Raw genomic sequence first — 16273 nt, 5'->3', positions numbered from 1 at the left:
AATGCTCCGTTAAAAAACAACAACAAGAAGTTTGGCAGAGAGAAGCCTAGTCCCAGAAACAAGAACCCTCTCTGCCTTTCCAGGGGCAGGGAAATTTCTATATGGAAGTGCAGCCCCCAAATTTCCTACTTATTTCTCTGAAAGCATAGATACATCTACACCTTTTGGAAGACTGCAAGGCTTTTCTATATGGAGAAAGGTTCAGCTGACAGAAGGCTGGGGTTTTTGATATTTATGTTTTTAATCTAGATGTTAATAGAACTGTAAATATATATTTGTGCTTGTTAATCTGTTACTACTGCGCCCTCCGGGCCATCCATAACTGGGTGAGCTCCAAATGCAAATAAAAATAAGCAGCAGAAGCCAGGCTTATTTTAGCCAGGTTATTCCCGTTTACATGGGCTCCCTTAACATTTTACCCAGGTGGATTTGCGTAAGTAAAGAAGCAGAGGCTTCACGCCTTCCCTGAGAAGCCAGGTTAGGATTACAATGAAGGGCACCACTGTCACCATAGCTGAAATGGTTCTGCATGGGCGTGTTTGTTTTCTTAATTTACTGCTGCAGGAAATGGCTACTTGAAGAGCCGAAGTCCACTATATTTAACACGCTGGAATGAGGGGTGGGGAGAGAGCAAACCATGGCGCAGAGCATTCCGACATTATTTCTGGAGATATATTTTTCATAACAATAATTGAGATTTCTTACCGGCCTCTCCTCCCACCATGGATTTCTCAGACAGGTGACAACCATTTGGAACACATGTTTTAAAATGTTAAAACAGGTTGTGATCAAGAGAATAGGGTGGGTCTTAAGATGTATATCTATCTCAGGTGCCCAAGGTCAGAGGAAGAAGAGGGGTACCTTCCGCCGTATGATGAATACAAAGAATATGCAATACAAAGAATATGCCAAACGATGCCACGGAGGCCTGCTTTCTGCCTGCTACCTCCCAAATTTCTGAAGGCAACAGATCTACCAAAAGGAACCACTCTGATGAGTTTAACATCCAAGAAGGCCTGAGGAAAGGAGGTGGCATTTCATATTTGGGACCCAAGTCGTTTTAGGGCTTTAAGCGCTATTTAAACAGCTACAGCAGTAGCTTCCTACAACTCGTATCTATCCAGCCCCAGAGAGGTTTGGTGTGGTTGTATCCCATTGAGGAGACCCCAGAGGAACCTGGAATTTAAAAACATCTGCTTTAATCTGTTTTTTACCTTATTTAAAAAAATAATTAAAACAACAATAAGGCAACAGCAGATTTTAAACCGTTTCAAATAGCTGCTTTAAACTGTTTTTTACGGATAGTTTTGTCATTCAAGCCTTTTTTTGTAAGATGCTTTGAGAGGTTTTAAAAAATAAAATAAGTGGTGTAAATAAATTTTATGAATCAGTAGGAAGTCAAAGTTCCAATCTGGTCAATTCTCCCCCACACCCTTTTTATTATACTGTTGTTTTAAAAAAATATGCATTGATTTATTAAATAAATTTGCAAATACCATCAAAAGAAAAGGCAAATTCACAGCACACCAGTGTCTTTTGACAGCCACAACATGTGTAACAACTTTTATTCCTCCTTAACTCCTGTTCCTGCATCAATTTTATCAAATTCGTAATTCCTAAAAGGGAATATTTACCGTATCGTTTTTTTTAAAGAATTCTCAAAACCATTTTAGTCCACTCAGCATACCAACTCCAATAACAGAGTCAGAACACAGCCACTGTTGCTAGTAGCCACTGACAGCTGTATCTCCCATGAGTCTGAACAAACCCCATCCAAAATTCGCTCCAGAGCCCAAACAGGTTACAGGTCACCAAGTCAGGAAACATGGCAGAGCTGTAGAGCACATGGCTCGGAAGAAGTTATGATGCTGACCCAACATTCGGCACACCCCCTGGACTCTCCTTTTGAAGAGCACCATCACGTGACATTGTCATCCCAAGGCTCAGGACTGAGCAAGCAAGCCCTCTTCCAAGTGGGCTGAGCCTGTGAAGATAGTTCAAACCAGCTCATTGTCAGATTCATTGTACTGTACCTCTTGGGGAGGGTGACCCTGTAGTAGCAGGGGCCGGTACCACATTGACCAGCTGAGACATGATGCCTGGGCAAGGCACTTGGCCCTTTCCACGAGTCCTGGTTGCTTCCCAATCCACCAGGCCCCACTGTAGGGTTGGCGTCTTCTGACAATGGCCACTTCCCGCTCCCTTGGACCCCTCTCCTGGGTCAAACTTCTCCAGTTCTTTCTCTTTCCAGATCTGACCACTCTCACCAAGTCCGTCTCCACGGGGCTCATGACAATGAGTTCTAGTATAATAATCAAAGGGGGGAAACCGCTCTATTGGCTTTCTTGCATAATTTTATACACCTTTAGCAAGTCCCCTCTTCCTTGCTTTCCCCCTAAACTAGGAAGTCCCATACACTGCAAATTTTGTTGCTCTAGCCCCCTATCAAAATATATTGTCGCCCCCACAAAGTGTTTTAAGCAGGCATAGGCAAACTTGGCCCTCCAGATGTTTTGGGACTACAATCCCCATCATCCCTGACCACTGGTCCTGTTAGCTAGGGATGATGGGAGTTGTAGTCCCAAAACATCTGGAAGGCCGAGTTTGCCTATACCTGGTTGTAAGTGCCTGCATTTTTTTCTAATTCTTCCTACTTTTCATATTCAGTGACAAGGGCATTCGTGGGTGTATGAAGAGCATGAAACTGAAGTATTATTAAATAATCCCTTAATGAGACAAAAGCTACTATTACAGGGATGAGGAATCTGTGGGGCCTTCCGGCGCTGCTGAACTTCAACTCACATCCACTCTGTTAGCCAAGCTGGTTGTGGCAGCTGGAAATTGGACTCCGAAACCCGCTAGAGGGACACAAGTTTCCCCAGCCCCTGTTCAACACAAGCCCCATGATGCAAAAGAGCAGCGTTCGAAATTAGCCAGGCGCATTTTGCACCTGGCTATCGGCCATTTGTGGCCAAGTGAAGATGCTCAGGAGCCAGGATGACGCCTGACATCTCCACCACCTGGAGGTGCATGCCTGGGGATCCTTGGGTCTCGATTGTTTTCACACAAGAATACCACATCCTGTAGAATTATATCAATTATATTTCATCTGCACAATCAGAATGAATTTCAGGAACCACAAAGTCGTATTGAAAAAGACGACTTTCGAACTAGACTTTTCGTTTTGGCGACTGCAATCCTGATTTAATGAGCCATTTGTCGCTTAGCGTATACAGTGGTACCTCGGCTTAAGTACTTAATTCGTTCTGGAGGTCCGTTCTTAACCTGAAACTGTTCTTAACCTGAAGCACTACTTTAGCTAATGGGGCCTCCTGCTGCCGCTGCGCCGCCATAGCACGATTTCTGTTCTCATCCTGAAGCAAAGTTCTTAACCTGAAGCACTATTTCTGGGTTAGCAGAGTCTGTAACCTGAAGCGTATGTAACCTGAGGTACCACTGTATATCTGAGTTTCTAACACCGCAAAATTGGTTGAAGTGCTGTCCTGAGAAAACTGGACAGCCTCCCCCAAATACTAAAAAAACCAGACTCGGAAGCACTTTTTTATCCCAGTCCAACCAATATATTGACCCTTTATAACCTCATGTAACAGTTCTGCCTGCGGCCTAGAATGAAAACACCATCATTTTGCCAGTAAAATGCTATTACCCCTGCAGGGAAAGATAAGGTTGGCTGTGGAAAGGCAGAAGATCCTATCAAGGTGCTCAACACAACAATGTAAGCAGACCAGAATAATATAATTCACATGCATTGAGGAAGCTGCCTGCGAGTTTACCTTTTCTATCTAGACTGAGCGGCAAGATCAGACAATATGTAGCTGAGAGAAAAGGAATTCTGACGCAAGGTCACATGGTAAGACTTCTGGTATAGCACTTCCCATGCTCTGAATTCTAGCTGCTTTAAAAAAAGGATATCCTGTACAAGTCATTTTTGCCACAAGATACACACAGCTAGTTTTGCATTGCGACAATACAGCTATTCCTGCTCCTCATTTCAGACATTTTATATACCGTATATACTCGTGTATAAGCCGACTTTTTCAGCACATTTTTAATAGGGGGAGAGAGAAGCCCCCTCTGCCGTGGGCACTCGGGCCCACCAGGAGGTTTGTGGTGTGGTGAACTGGCTTATACTTGAGTCAATAAGTTTCCCCAGTTTTTTGTGGTAAAATCGGGTGCCTCGGCTTATATTCAGGTCGGCTTATACTCAAGTATATACGGTACTTAAGATATAACAAGAGAAAGAGTTTGTAAAGTTATGGAACAATGAAAAAAAGATGCCTGAAGGTGGTTCACCATAATGGCTTTTGCCAGGCAACACATATTTCGCGGACACAGCTATCAGTCGCAACTTGCGACCCACACTTGCCCAAAGTCCTGAAGGCCCAAATATCGATTTGCCTTTGGGGAAGAGAGAGATGACAGTACAGAAGGCAAGCCTGCTCCCATTTATCTGGGAGCAAGTCACATTTAATTCAAAGGGGTCTACTTCTGAGAAGACAGGTCTAGAACTGCATGGTAAATAGGCGAAAACCCAGCACTGTGACCCTTGCTTGCCCCTCATGGGTTTTGCATCAACTACATGGAACCTGACTGAAGCTCACGGATCACAGTTTGGGACCCTGTGGAATAGAGGACAGAAGGCACAACGCTTTGCTAGAACCAGGTCTGCATGCGCCTATCTGAGCCACGAAATCATTTCTGCCATTTGTGCTGTTTGCTGCCTATTCTGTACCATAAACTAATTGATGGCTACAATGGAGAAGCTGACTTTGCGTTCGTATCTCAACCTGCATGCGCGGACATTATCTTTGCTCCCTATTGGTTCCCAACCCACTCTGCAAGATCACAACCAAGATGGACACTTTCTTGACCAGGAAGGAAAAGGGAAATATCCCCTCTTGCACTTGTTGGCAGGGATCATGGCCACTTTTACAAAGGGGGAATCCTCACTTGGAGACCACCTGGTGGAGACTCACATCTTCTATTTGCGGGTGGGAATGAAATCGAGAGCTCGTTAAAAGCACATCTTCTCTCTTGTGGTGGGCAGGACTGGAAGTCAAGAAGGTGTCAGAAGCTTAACAAGGTGCCTTTAAACTTTTGTGAATACAGTACCGGCTTCTCCGCTGGGAAGAGGTGGGGGCGAGAGATATCGGCTATTAATCCCCCCCCCCCCCAGTTTCTACCCACCCATTTAAATAAGCTAACCCGTAGCATATAGACAGATGTGATCTGGCTGACAAAGTAAGGTAAAGGTAAAGGGACCCCTGACCATTAGGTCCAGTCGTGGCCGATTCTGGGGTTGCGGCGCTCATCTCACTTTATTGGCTGAGGGAGCCGGCATACAGCTTTTGGGGCATGTGGCCAGCATGACTAAGCCGCTTCTGGCGAACCAAAGCAGCACACAGAAATGCTGTTTACATTCCCGCCAGAGTGGTACCTGTTTATCTACTTGTACTTTGACTTGCTTTCGAACTGCTAGGTGGGCAGGAGCTGGGTCCGAACAATGGGAGCTCACCCCATTGTGGGGATTCGAACTGCCGACCTTCTGATCAGCAAGCCCTAGGCTCTGTCGTTTAACCCACAGTGCCACCCACATCCCAGAACAGAGTACCTCACCAGAAACACCTGAGGAAGAGTCACGGGATAAGAAGAGAGGTCCTAGTGGATCAAGAACTGGTTATATAGCAAGAGAGTAGGAATAAACGGACAGCTCTTCTGATGGAAGGATGTAGAAAGTTAGGGTTGCCATATTCCCAAAAGCGAAAATTCGGTTAAAGTTGAGTTGATTATTATTATTTGTTATGGTTTTGTTGAAAGTTGTCGCCCTTTTTTTGAACGATTTAAAATATATATATTAACCCCCCCCCTTGAAATACGTCTGGGTTTCCCCAGACATTTTGCCAATTTGCCGAAAATCCGCCCAGACGCCATTTTCCTGCCCAATTCCCAGACATATGGCAGCCCTCAGAAAGTCCTCCAATAATCAGTATTGGGACCTATGCTTGGTAACTTGTTCATAAACCATCCAGAGTTAGGCGCAAGAAATGAGGTGGCCAAGTTTGTTGATATGAGTTGATAGAAAACAAAAAGAGATTGGGAAGAGCTCAAAAGGCATCTCTCCAAACTGAGTGAAAGAGCAACAAAATGGTGAATGCAATTCAATGTAAAGAAGTGTAAAGTGATGCGTGTCCGGGGGGGGGGGGGACATCTTAATTTCACATATACGCTCATGGGGTAATGAACTGGCAGTGGCTGATCAAAAAATGGGACCTTGGGTTCATAGAGGACAGCTTGATGAAAATGTCGCCCAATGCACTAGGGATCATTAGGAAAGGAAAATAAAACTACTGTTACCATAATGCTATTATTACACAAATCTATGGCAGAACCGCATTTGGAGTACAGTGTACAGTTCTGGTCGCCTCACCTCAAAAAGGAGTTGGAAAGGCTGAGAAAAGGGCAAGCAAAAGAGTCAAGGGACAGCAGCCTCTTGAGTTCAAGGGAAAGACGAGTAAGAGGAGCCAGGATGGAAGCGTAGAAAATTGTGTGGCACTAAGAAAGTGGATAGAGAAAATATCTTCTCCCACTCTCATAACACTAGGAAGTCATGGACATCCAAAGAAGCTGGGAGATTCAGGACAGGTGATAGAATTGGATGGCTTTAAAAGAGGATTTTGGTGGAAAGGGCTCTCAGTGTCTACCAGCCACAGTGTCTATGCTCTGCTTCTGTGGTCACAGGCAGCATGTTTCTGAATTCCAGATGAAGGAAAGAGCTCCTGTGCTTGGGTCCTGCGTGTGGGTTTCCTCCAGGCATCCGGTTGGCCACTGTGAGAACAGGATGCTGGACTAACTAGGTGGGACGTTGGCCTGATCCAGCAGGTACTTCTTATGTTGTTAAGAAATTTAAATTAAGAAAAAAATAATCAGCATCATGCACCATGGGCATGAGGCAGTTCAGAACGGATTTTGCATCCCAGCGATTTCATTGGAGAGGTTTAGCGTCTTGAACTCTCCCCTACTGAATCCAAACTCTTTCTACTGAAATCAGTGGGAACTGAAGGAGCTTCATTTCAGTTGCAACCCTAAACACACATTTACCTGGGAGTCAGGTCCCACAGAACTTAAAATAAGACAGTGGTACCTCGGGTTACATACGCTTCTCCGCTAAGCCAGAAATAGTGCTTCAGGTTAAGAACTTTGCTTCAGGGTGAGAACAGAAATCGTGCTCCGGCGGCGTGGCAGCAGCAGGAGGCCCCATTAGCTAAAGTGGTGCTTCAGGTTAAGAACAGTTTCAGGTTAAGAACGGACCTCCAGAACGAATTAAGTACTTAACCCGAGGTACCACTGTAGAACTGTAGAGTTGGAAGAGACCCCAAGACCAAGACAGCCCCTCGATCATCTGGGTTGTCCTCCTGGTTGTTCAAAACAACTGGAAGAGACCAGGTGGAGAAAGGCTGACCTATCGAAACACTACCCCTAAGAACAAATTCCCTTATTGGCAAAGGGCAAAAAAGTAATTTTTTACCTGAGCATGACTCCGCAGAAAATAAACAGAGAAAGGAAATATTTTAAAAGGCCACTTGTTGCCCTTGTGATACATTAGAACACAACAAAGCACCACCACAAATGCATTTCACGTTTCCTACAGGGTTTGCTCACTACCCTCCCATTTATTAAAATATCTCAGCCACTTTCCCGTGGGCGTATGACCCTCAAAGCAGCTTACCACCATCCAACCAAATGGTGCAATCAGCCACAGCCAAAAAACAACAACAAACACCACCAAGATATAATTTGTAACGTTAACAAATACCTTTTAAAAAACAACAACCACACATGTCCACCGAAGTTTAAAACCCAGTGGGAGGAGCAACAGAACCAGCCCCCCCCCCCTCAAAGCAATGCAACTTATTCTCATTTGCAGGAAGCATCGCACAGGATTTCTGCAAACCAGGAGTTCCCAAGTGCACATTTAGGGCTGTTAACTAAGGGAAAGAAAAAAAGAGAAGAGTGCTGATTGTTGCCTCCCTAACCCTTTCACAGAGCGTGCATATGGGGGGGGGGGGGGTTGACACATACTGAAGCGTGTTTAAAATTCTCTGCGCGCTGTCCCCCTATTCTCTCTATGCCTGCATATATTTAGGCGTTGGGGGGGGCGGGGAGTGTACTCCCAATTGTGCCAGTTACAGAACGGGAGGAGGGGGGGGAGGTTAATGTTATTTAGTGCGGCTTGATCGATCCCATACAAAAGGGTCCAAGTTTTTGTCAGTGGATGGCGGGGGTTCCCCCCCCTTTTCTCCGTTGGCTTGAATCTCTTGCGCTTGCATTCAGCGTCCGGAGAGTTTGCATTTTCTAAGCAGGAGCGGGGGGGGGGAGAGATGGGAGGCAGGACTAAAGCGCAGAGGGGGGCACCTTTTCTTACGCTCGCATGGAAGAGGAGGAGGAGGGGGCGGCGTTGCAGACTTTGCGCCGGGCTTTGTGCCGGGCTGCTAACGCGCAGCCACCCACACGCTCGCGGAGCCGCCCGGGTGACCCCGTGGCCGCCTTTCCCCGGCGAGAGGCTTTGCCAGCCACGTGGCTGTCACAATCCTGAACCAAAATGGGGGAGGCTGGAGGAGGGAGGGACGGAGCAAGCCGGGAGAAAAGTCTCTTTCTCTCTCTTTTCTAAGGGGTTATGGGGGAGAAGGAAAGAATTCACTTGGTTGCATTTTGAAAAACTTCCAAAGCAGGTGAACTTTTTTTGTGCGCACGCGGGATGTCTTGTTCCCTTCCAACTTCGTGACGACGGAAAGAAAGATCGAGCCAGTCACTCTCACCCGGAAGCGGGGAAGATTTATTAAAAGAATACGGACAGCAAATGGGCACACAAACGTCTTAGCAAAAGCCCAAGCGCGCACGCATCGTATTTGGGGGGGGGGGGGCTGGTTGGAACCGCACAAGCAGCGCTTGAGGATGAAGCGAAGTCCAAAAGGAGGCGAAAAGGCGCGTGCACAACGGCAAAGCTACCTGGTTAAAGGGGGGGGTGTCTAGGCAAGAGTCTAGGGCAGGAAGAGGGACAAGGGTCAGAGGAAAGGGGGGACTGGTGGGAGGAGATCGGAGCCCCTCCAGTGAAACACCACCCTCGCCTGTCTGCCCCAGTTGCCACCTTCGTCTCTCCACCGCCCAAGGGAGCCCGGACCACTTCATTGAAGGAGGAGCACATTATATCAGAACACACAGCTCTAAAGTGGTCAGTAGGTAGGTTAAAAAATAAATAAATCAGATTTGGGTCCTATTAAGTCCACCTATCTCTCGAGGGGCGTATTTAGAGACTCAGGTCCGACAGAGAGAGAGCTTTGGCTGCATCCACATAAACAGGTCAGACACAGATCTGGCAGTCAAGCCTTTTATACATTCACACACACGACTGGCTTGGGCAGAAACCCTTTCTCACCACCCACAAGAAAATCTCTCGTTCTCCTCTCCAATGTCTTCTCCAGTTTCGAGCATTTATCTTCCCTTCTCCAAGTCACACACCCCTGACTCCGGAACACGAATGTCTATTCACACACACACACACACCAACTTGCAGGCACAACCCTCAAGAAAGACACGCGTACCCCAGTTCTGACACCAACTCAAACCTTTCCTCTGATCTCCAGCCGCCCTAGATCCCAACCTCGCCATATATCTTGAAGCCAAAGGGAACTCAGCTGGAGGCGCGCGCGCACACATATACCCACAATATGTGTGTGTGTGTGTGTACACACAATACACACAGAGCACAATTTAAGCCTCCGCGCTGCACAGACACACACCAGACGTCAAGGGAGGGAGAGAATGAAAATAGAAATTCACCAGCAAAACACAACTGGAAGTAGACGCTGCTGAAATCGGGAGGGGAAGACAAGTGAGAATTAAAAAGCCAGAAGTAGAAAAAGAAATCGGAAGGGGGGGGGGAGGAAAAACCCAGGGGTTGGAAAGAATAAATTTAAGAAGAGAGGAGTATGTATCTCTTAGCCACCCCCAGCTCGCCACCCCACCCGCATCCCTCGACCCCGGATAGTTAATAAAGGAGAGGTTCCGACTCACTGTACGCATGAAGCTCGCGCAAAGGGGGAGGGGGCAGCAATATGGCAGCGAGGGGGGGAAATGTGTCAGGAATCAGCAGCTGCTGCTGCCGCCGCCGCCGCTGCCTCTGGCTTCCCTTGCCCTGCGCAGCAGCAGCAGCGGCGACGCCGCCCCCTCCCTCGCCGTCTCCCCATAGCAACAAGGCGCCCCGGCCGCCGATGGCTCCTCCTCTCGCTCCGCCCGCCCGCCTGCACAGCCTCCGGGCGCGCAACCGGCCCCCTTTTTCCCCTCCCCTCGCGGCGGTGGCACCGCCCCCTCGGCAAAGCGGCCGAGTCCATTGCAAGCGGAAGGGGTGGGCCGGCGCGAAGTTAGGGGGGTGGGGTGTTCGGAGGGCAGGGGTCGTCGCTGGTGCGCGCGGGGCACATGGCACGCGGGAGCTGGCTGCAAAAAAAGGGGGTGGGGAGGAAGGGTTTGGTTTTTTTAGCCTTAGAAGTTCCCACGCGCGCTGGCTTGACTCATAATAATAGTAATAATAATAATTTATTATTTATCCCCCGCCCATCTGGCTGGGTTTCCCCAGCCACTCTGGGCGGCTTCCAACAAAACACTAAAATACAATAACCTACTAATCATTAAAAGCTTCCCTAAACAGGGCTGCCTTCAGATGTCTTCTAAAAGTTTGGTAGTTATTTTTCTCTTTGACATCTGGTGGAAGGGCGTTCCACAGGGCAGGTGCCACCACCGAGAAGGCCCTTTGCCTGGTTCCCTGTAATTTGGCGGCGCTGGACCTCAGTGTCCGGGCAGAACTCTTCCCCGCAGGTCGGAAGTTGGCGGCCAAAAAGGTTAAAGGGATGGCGGTCGCCCATGGAGTCTGCCCGGTCATCGGAGGAGCATGTGGCTGGCGGGCTGGGTGGCACAAAGGATGGATACGGTGCCAGGTTCAAATGCGGAGATGGTTGCAGAACCGTAGAGTTGGACGGGTCATCTAGTCCAACCCCCTGCAATGCAGGGATCTTTTGCCCTACTCGGGGCTCGAACTCACGACCCTTGAGATGAAGAATCTCATCCTGTACTGACTGACTGTACTGACCATTTAAATTTACGACGACACTTTCTGAATGGTTTCTAGGTGCTCTGCATCCAGACGGCCTGCGTGCTTACTTAGAAGCAGATTGCATTCCGCCCATAGCCTAGGTGAGGGTGCATGGGGTTGCAGACATAGGACAAGCCGTATAATTTCCCCCAAAGTTCTGTTCATGAAACGGGTGGTAGACAGATGGCTGGCTGGAACCCACCCAGGGTGACAAAGCATCATTTATTTCTACTTTTAAAAATAAACAAATTATAGTTTTGCAGACCAGGCTAGCATAGCATATACAGTGGTACCTCAGGTTACATACGCTTCAGGTTACAGACTCCGCTAACCCAGAAATAGTACCTCGGGTTAAGAACTTTGCTTCAGGATGAGAACAGAAATTGGGCTCCAGCGGCGCGGCAGCAGCAGGAGGCCCCATTAGCTAAAGTAGTGCTTCAGGTTAAGAATAGTTTCACGTTAAGAACGGACCTTGGGAACGAATTAAGTACTTAACCCGAGGTACCACTGCACATGGTTATGATGCTCGTGTTACTGTATTATTTTTACTTTTAAAATTACGTAATTGCCGCAGCAGGCGCAGCAACCTTCCAGCAGCTTGACCTCACCCACAAAGGTGCCCTCTCATCATCTCCCGAGACAGACGGATACCAGCCTTTTTCACAATAAATTCATGCTTATTTTGATAATAGAATTTTAAAGTTGGAAGGGGCCACATGGGTCATCTAGTCCAACCCTCTGCAACGCAGGAATATTTTGCCCAGCATGGGATTCAAAACCCACAACCCCAAGATCTCATGATGTGCCAACTGAGCTAGTATAAGGGCAGCAGAAGCAAGCTCCATTTTATTCCTGGAGTCGTGGTGGTGCTATGATTTAAGAGAGTTTAAAATGTGAAATCGGGAGTGCTCACATTTCCTTTTTATATGTATGTAGAAAATCTGGGTTGCCAACCTTGTTTAATAATAATAATAATATCTAACAAAGCAGGAACATATAAGCCGCTATAAACTGTTGAATGGGGTGAGCCCTGTAAGTCCATTAATTGCTAGGTCTAAAATTAGCTACATCCCTGCAAGACTTGATAACCACCGTTGCTTCTTTAATTCAAAGGTATGTTGTTTTTGTTTCTCTTAGACATCTCACAAGAAGAATTTTATCAGATGAACCCTCAGGTAACCTGCAGTGATATATCACTGGTACCATGTGCCCAAATATACGGCATACGCATTTCTTACACAGATGGGAAAAGGAGAAACGCCATCAGGTTCCATCCTCATAAACTCTCAGATCAGAATCTCCACCACTTGCATAAAATATGCCCTGAAAGGATGGGGGCCAACTCCTGTTAACCATCCTAGGAATGGAAGAGACAAGCCAGATCAGACCAAGTGCCCATCTAGTCCAGCCTCCTGTTTTCTCCAGTGAACAACTAGATGTCTCTGGGAAGGCCACAAGCAAGCTAAAGTTGCAGGTGCACTCCTAAATATTTGCTCAGAAGTACGGCCTTCTGATCTCAGTGGGACTTGTTTCCATATAAATGTGCTTACAGTGGCAGCCAAAGAATCTGCAGTGGCATCCTAAAAGACCGTCAAATTGGGTTATGGCATGAACTTTTCATGGCTGAAAAGAGATGTTTATCGTGTGCATCAAGTAGTCTCCTAAACTGATGGATTTAAATCCACACAGATAACAGAGAGAAGGTATCATAAGTCCAAGGCAACACCAGAAATAGCGGGCGTACCACCAGAGCTTAATTTGAGATTCAGTGGTACCTCACTTTACGAACTTAATCTGTTCCGGAAGTCCGCTCTTAAACCGAAACCCTTCTTAAACCGAGGCTCGCTTTCCCTAATGAGGCCTCCCGCCGCCGGTGCCCTTCCACCATTTGGATTCCATTCTTAGACCAAGGTAGAGTTCTCAAACCAGGACACTATTTCCGGTTTTGCAGAGTTTGTAAACCGAATTGTTCTTAAACTGGACTGTTCTTAAACTGAGGTACCACTGTACTTGGATATTTTATTAGCTATGAGTGACTGGTCGTGTTTACGGTGGCAGGGTATTACTGCGCTAAATACCTTGGTGATCTGAACAATCCCAGCAGGCCTTAGTGTGTTGGCAATAGTATGCAATCATTGTTATAGCTTCAGTAAAAATAAGATTTTGTTGTTTTTTTTTAAAAAAATTTTATTGGGTTTTCCACTTTTATAAACACAACACACACACAAAAATAGCACTGGACAAAAACATGTATAAATTCAGCAAATCCTCGTTTCATAACCTTGTTCCCAGACTTCCCCCCACCCCCCCTCTAGCATCCCAATTCCCAGAGTTATATCAGCAAGTTGGTATTTCTCCTCTTAACCATCTTATTCGTCTTATTACCTCTTTTATAATAAAAAAGTTATTTTCCTAAGTTGGACTTAAGTTGTCTTCCATTGATTTTTCATTTTATCTTAATTAAAAGTCATATTAACCACACCTAAAAGTCTTGAGAGTTTTTTAAAAGTCTCCTCTTCCCTCCCTCCCATCCCCGGTTTTTGTCCCTTCCCAATACAAATCCAAAATCGAGATTCTCAGCCTGGGTTCCTCACGTCCGAGGCTTTCAAGTCTCTTTCAGTCCCTCTCCGCCGGTCTTGTTGGTAGTCCTTTATGTCAGTCGTCGAGTCTGGAAGAAGTTCTTTCACCATCAAAGTATATTCTCTTCCCACCAGGAGATTTGAAAGCAACTGCTGGAAAATTTCCACAAAGCCTGTATCTTCAGAATCAAAGTCCAAACAGAGGCCCCAATCATATTTCTTTGTTTTAAGTTCCTGGATTCCATAATGTCCCAGGACCTCTTCCTTCTCCTTCTGCGTCTTTCGCAGACTTGTGGTAGATATCCCAGAGTCTCCTTGCTTGTATTTCACAGGTGTCAACTTTTGGTTGTTGCTTCCCGAGGTTACTTTCTCTTTTTCTTGTTTAGTCTCTTCCACCTCTGTAGATATTGTTTCCCATTCAGCTGTGGATTCTTTCTCATTCAGGTCCTCAATACAAACAGCAGAGTTGCCTGTTCCCAAGGTCATAGTCATAAGTTGTTTGTTCATGGCCAAGCTCTGCTCTTGTAAGGTTCCCACCAATTGAAACATCCTTTCAATTTCAACTAGTAACTTTCCATCCACAGCCATTGTAGCCATTGTAGTTTCACAGAGTTCCCCCTAGGGGGAATCTAGTTACTTATTAGTCTTTTCTCCAACAGTCCTTTAACTTGTTATTATTACTTTGTTTCCACCAATTTTAGTTCAGTTATAACCATCTTAGTCCAGAGGGATCTTAAATTTTTCCACTTTAAACTGCCCGTTTGACAGCTTTGACAGCTGTCAAACTCCACAGCTCTTACACAGGCACCAAAACAGGACGCTCCCGGGCCCGGGAGGGGGGGTTGTTTAAAGCAAAAAGAAGGTTTCCAAAACTCCACTCTCCGGCACAAAATTTCCTTTAGCTAAATCTTGGAAGTTAGTGTCCTTTTTAACTCACCCCACCAAGGGTAGGCTCTCCAGCTTAGCTCTTATGTCCTTGCTTAGATCTTCTGCAAGGGGGGGGGGTGCGGACTTCCTTTTAGCACACCCCCCGGTCGTCTCCAATTCAGGGTTAAATTTTTAAAAGTCCCGATCTGTCTTACTCACGGGTAATTCTTTCAATCCAGATTTACAAGGAAGGAAGTCAGCGCTCTCTGGTCATGGCTCGCGGCTTCGCTCCACCGAGGTAGCGATCGACTCACAGTGCCACGCCACCCCCGTATCCCCTCCGCAGCCTTTAAAAAGGCTCTTCGCGAATCAGGGGGCGCTTAAGACACCCGCCGAGTATTCAGTCCGCAGGCTTCCGCGCCTGCGGTTTTTAAGGGTCCCCGCATCGCCGGCGCGGCTAAGACCCGTCCTCAGTAGAGCCGATTCCCTCCGCAGCTCGGAGGGAATCCGCCATTTCCAAATCGCGTCAACCCGGAAGTCCCTAGTAAAAATAAGATTTTGAAAGTGAGGCCCAAGTGACAAAACCAGGTTCCAGACAAGTTTGACTTACAATTCATACTCAAGATGGCCCAGGGAGCATTGGTGTCAGCGCACTTTTTGCACCTAGAAACTACATCCAGGAACAAAGGAGGGTGCACGTGAGAGAAAACAATAACCACAACTGGGTTTTGCTATGTTTTTTTCAGTTGGACGTCTTGCCAAAGAAGTACGCCACTGTTTACTTTTTATAAAGCATCTTGTCTCTTGTGCGGTGGCGAATCTGGCTCCAAATTCATATCCACATGTGTATGTTACTTTTGAAGAGCTGCAGGAGGTCTTATGGCTTTGTTATTAATAATAGAATATGCCACTTTATCGTGAAAGAAACACACTGGGTAATATTCAGTATTAGTCATATGCACAGTAGATCCACTGAAATCAGTGGATTTATGTACCGTATTTTTCGCTCTGTAGGACGCACCTGACCATAGGACACACCTTGTTTTAGAGGGGGAGAACAAGAAAAAAAAATTCTCCCCCTCTCTGCTCAGCACCCCTTCAGTGAAGCGGCAGGAGAAACGGAGCCCCTTCCATTTCTCCTCCCACTTGGCTGAAGGGGCGCTGCGCAGCTCTCCTTCTCTGCTGAAGCCAGGAGAGTCTTGCTCTTCCAGCTTCAGCAAAAGGAACCCGAAGCCTTCAGAGCACAGCGCGAGGTCCCGCTGTGCTCCAAAGGCTTCAGGCGGCTATCCCTGAAGCCTGGGGAACGAGAGGGGTCGCTGAGCACCGACCCCTCTCGCTCTCCAGGCTTCAGCGAAAGCAATGAGTAGCCTTCGGAGCGCAGAGGGAGCACTCCCTCTGCACTTCAGAGGCTTCGCGTTGCTATCGCTGAAGCTAAGGAGCCTGCATTCGCTCCATAGGATGCACACACATTTCCCCTTAATTTTTGGAGGGGGGAAACTGCGTCCTATAGAGCGAAAAATACGGTAAGTCATTTTGATTTCAAAGGATCTACTCCTAAGTACGTCTAATATTTGATATAACCCTTTATGTTTAAAAAGCTGTAAACCATAACATCTACCCCCGATTATATGGGCCTGGGAAAGTCATGAAATAATGGATGTCT

General features: G+C 46.8%; 1 protein-coding gene across 1 annotated transcript in view; it reads right to left on the bottom strand.

Annotated features, from left to right (window-relative positions):
* FOXN2 (forkhead box N2) overlaps positions 1–10325 on the bottom strand; it is a 51765-nt gene extending 41440 nt beyond the window's left edge. The window contains exon 1 of the mRNA XM_083494644.1: positions 10093–10325. The gene's annotated coding sequence lies outside the window, so the exon portion shown is untranslated. The remainder of the gene's footprint in view (positions 1–10092) is intronic.
* Between the last annotated feature and the right edge of the window lie 5948 nt (positions 10326–16273).

This window comes from Podarcis liolepis, assembly GCF_965112155.1.
Source record: "Podarcis liolepis genome assembly, chromosome: 3".
NCBI classification, from domain to species: domain Eukaryota; kingdom Metazoa; phylum Chordata; class Lepidosauria; order Squamata; family Lacertidae; genus Podarcis; species Podarcis liolepis.
The sequence above is the reverse complement of the archived record's forward strand: the minus strand, read 5'-3'. Positions and strand labels throughout refer to the sequence as shown.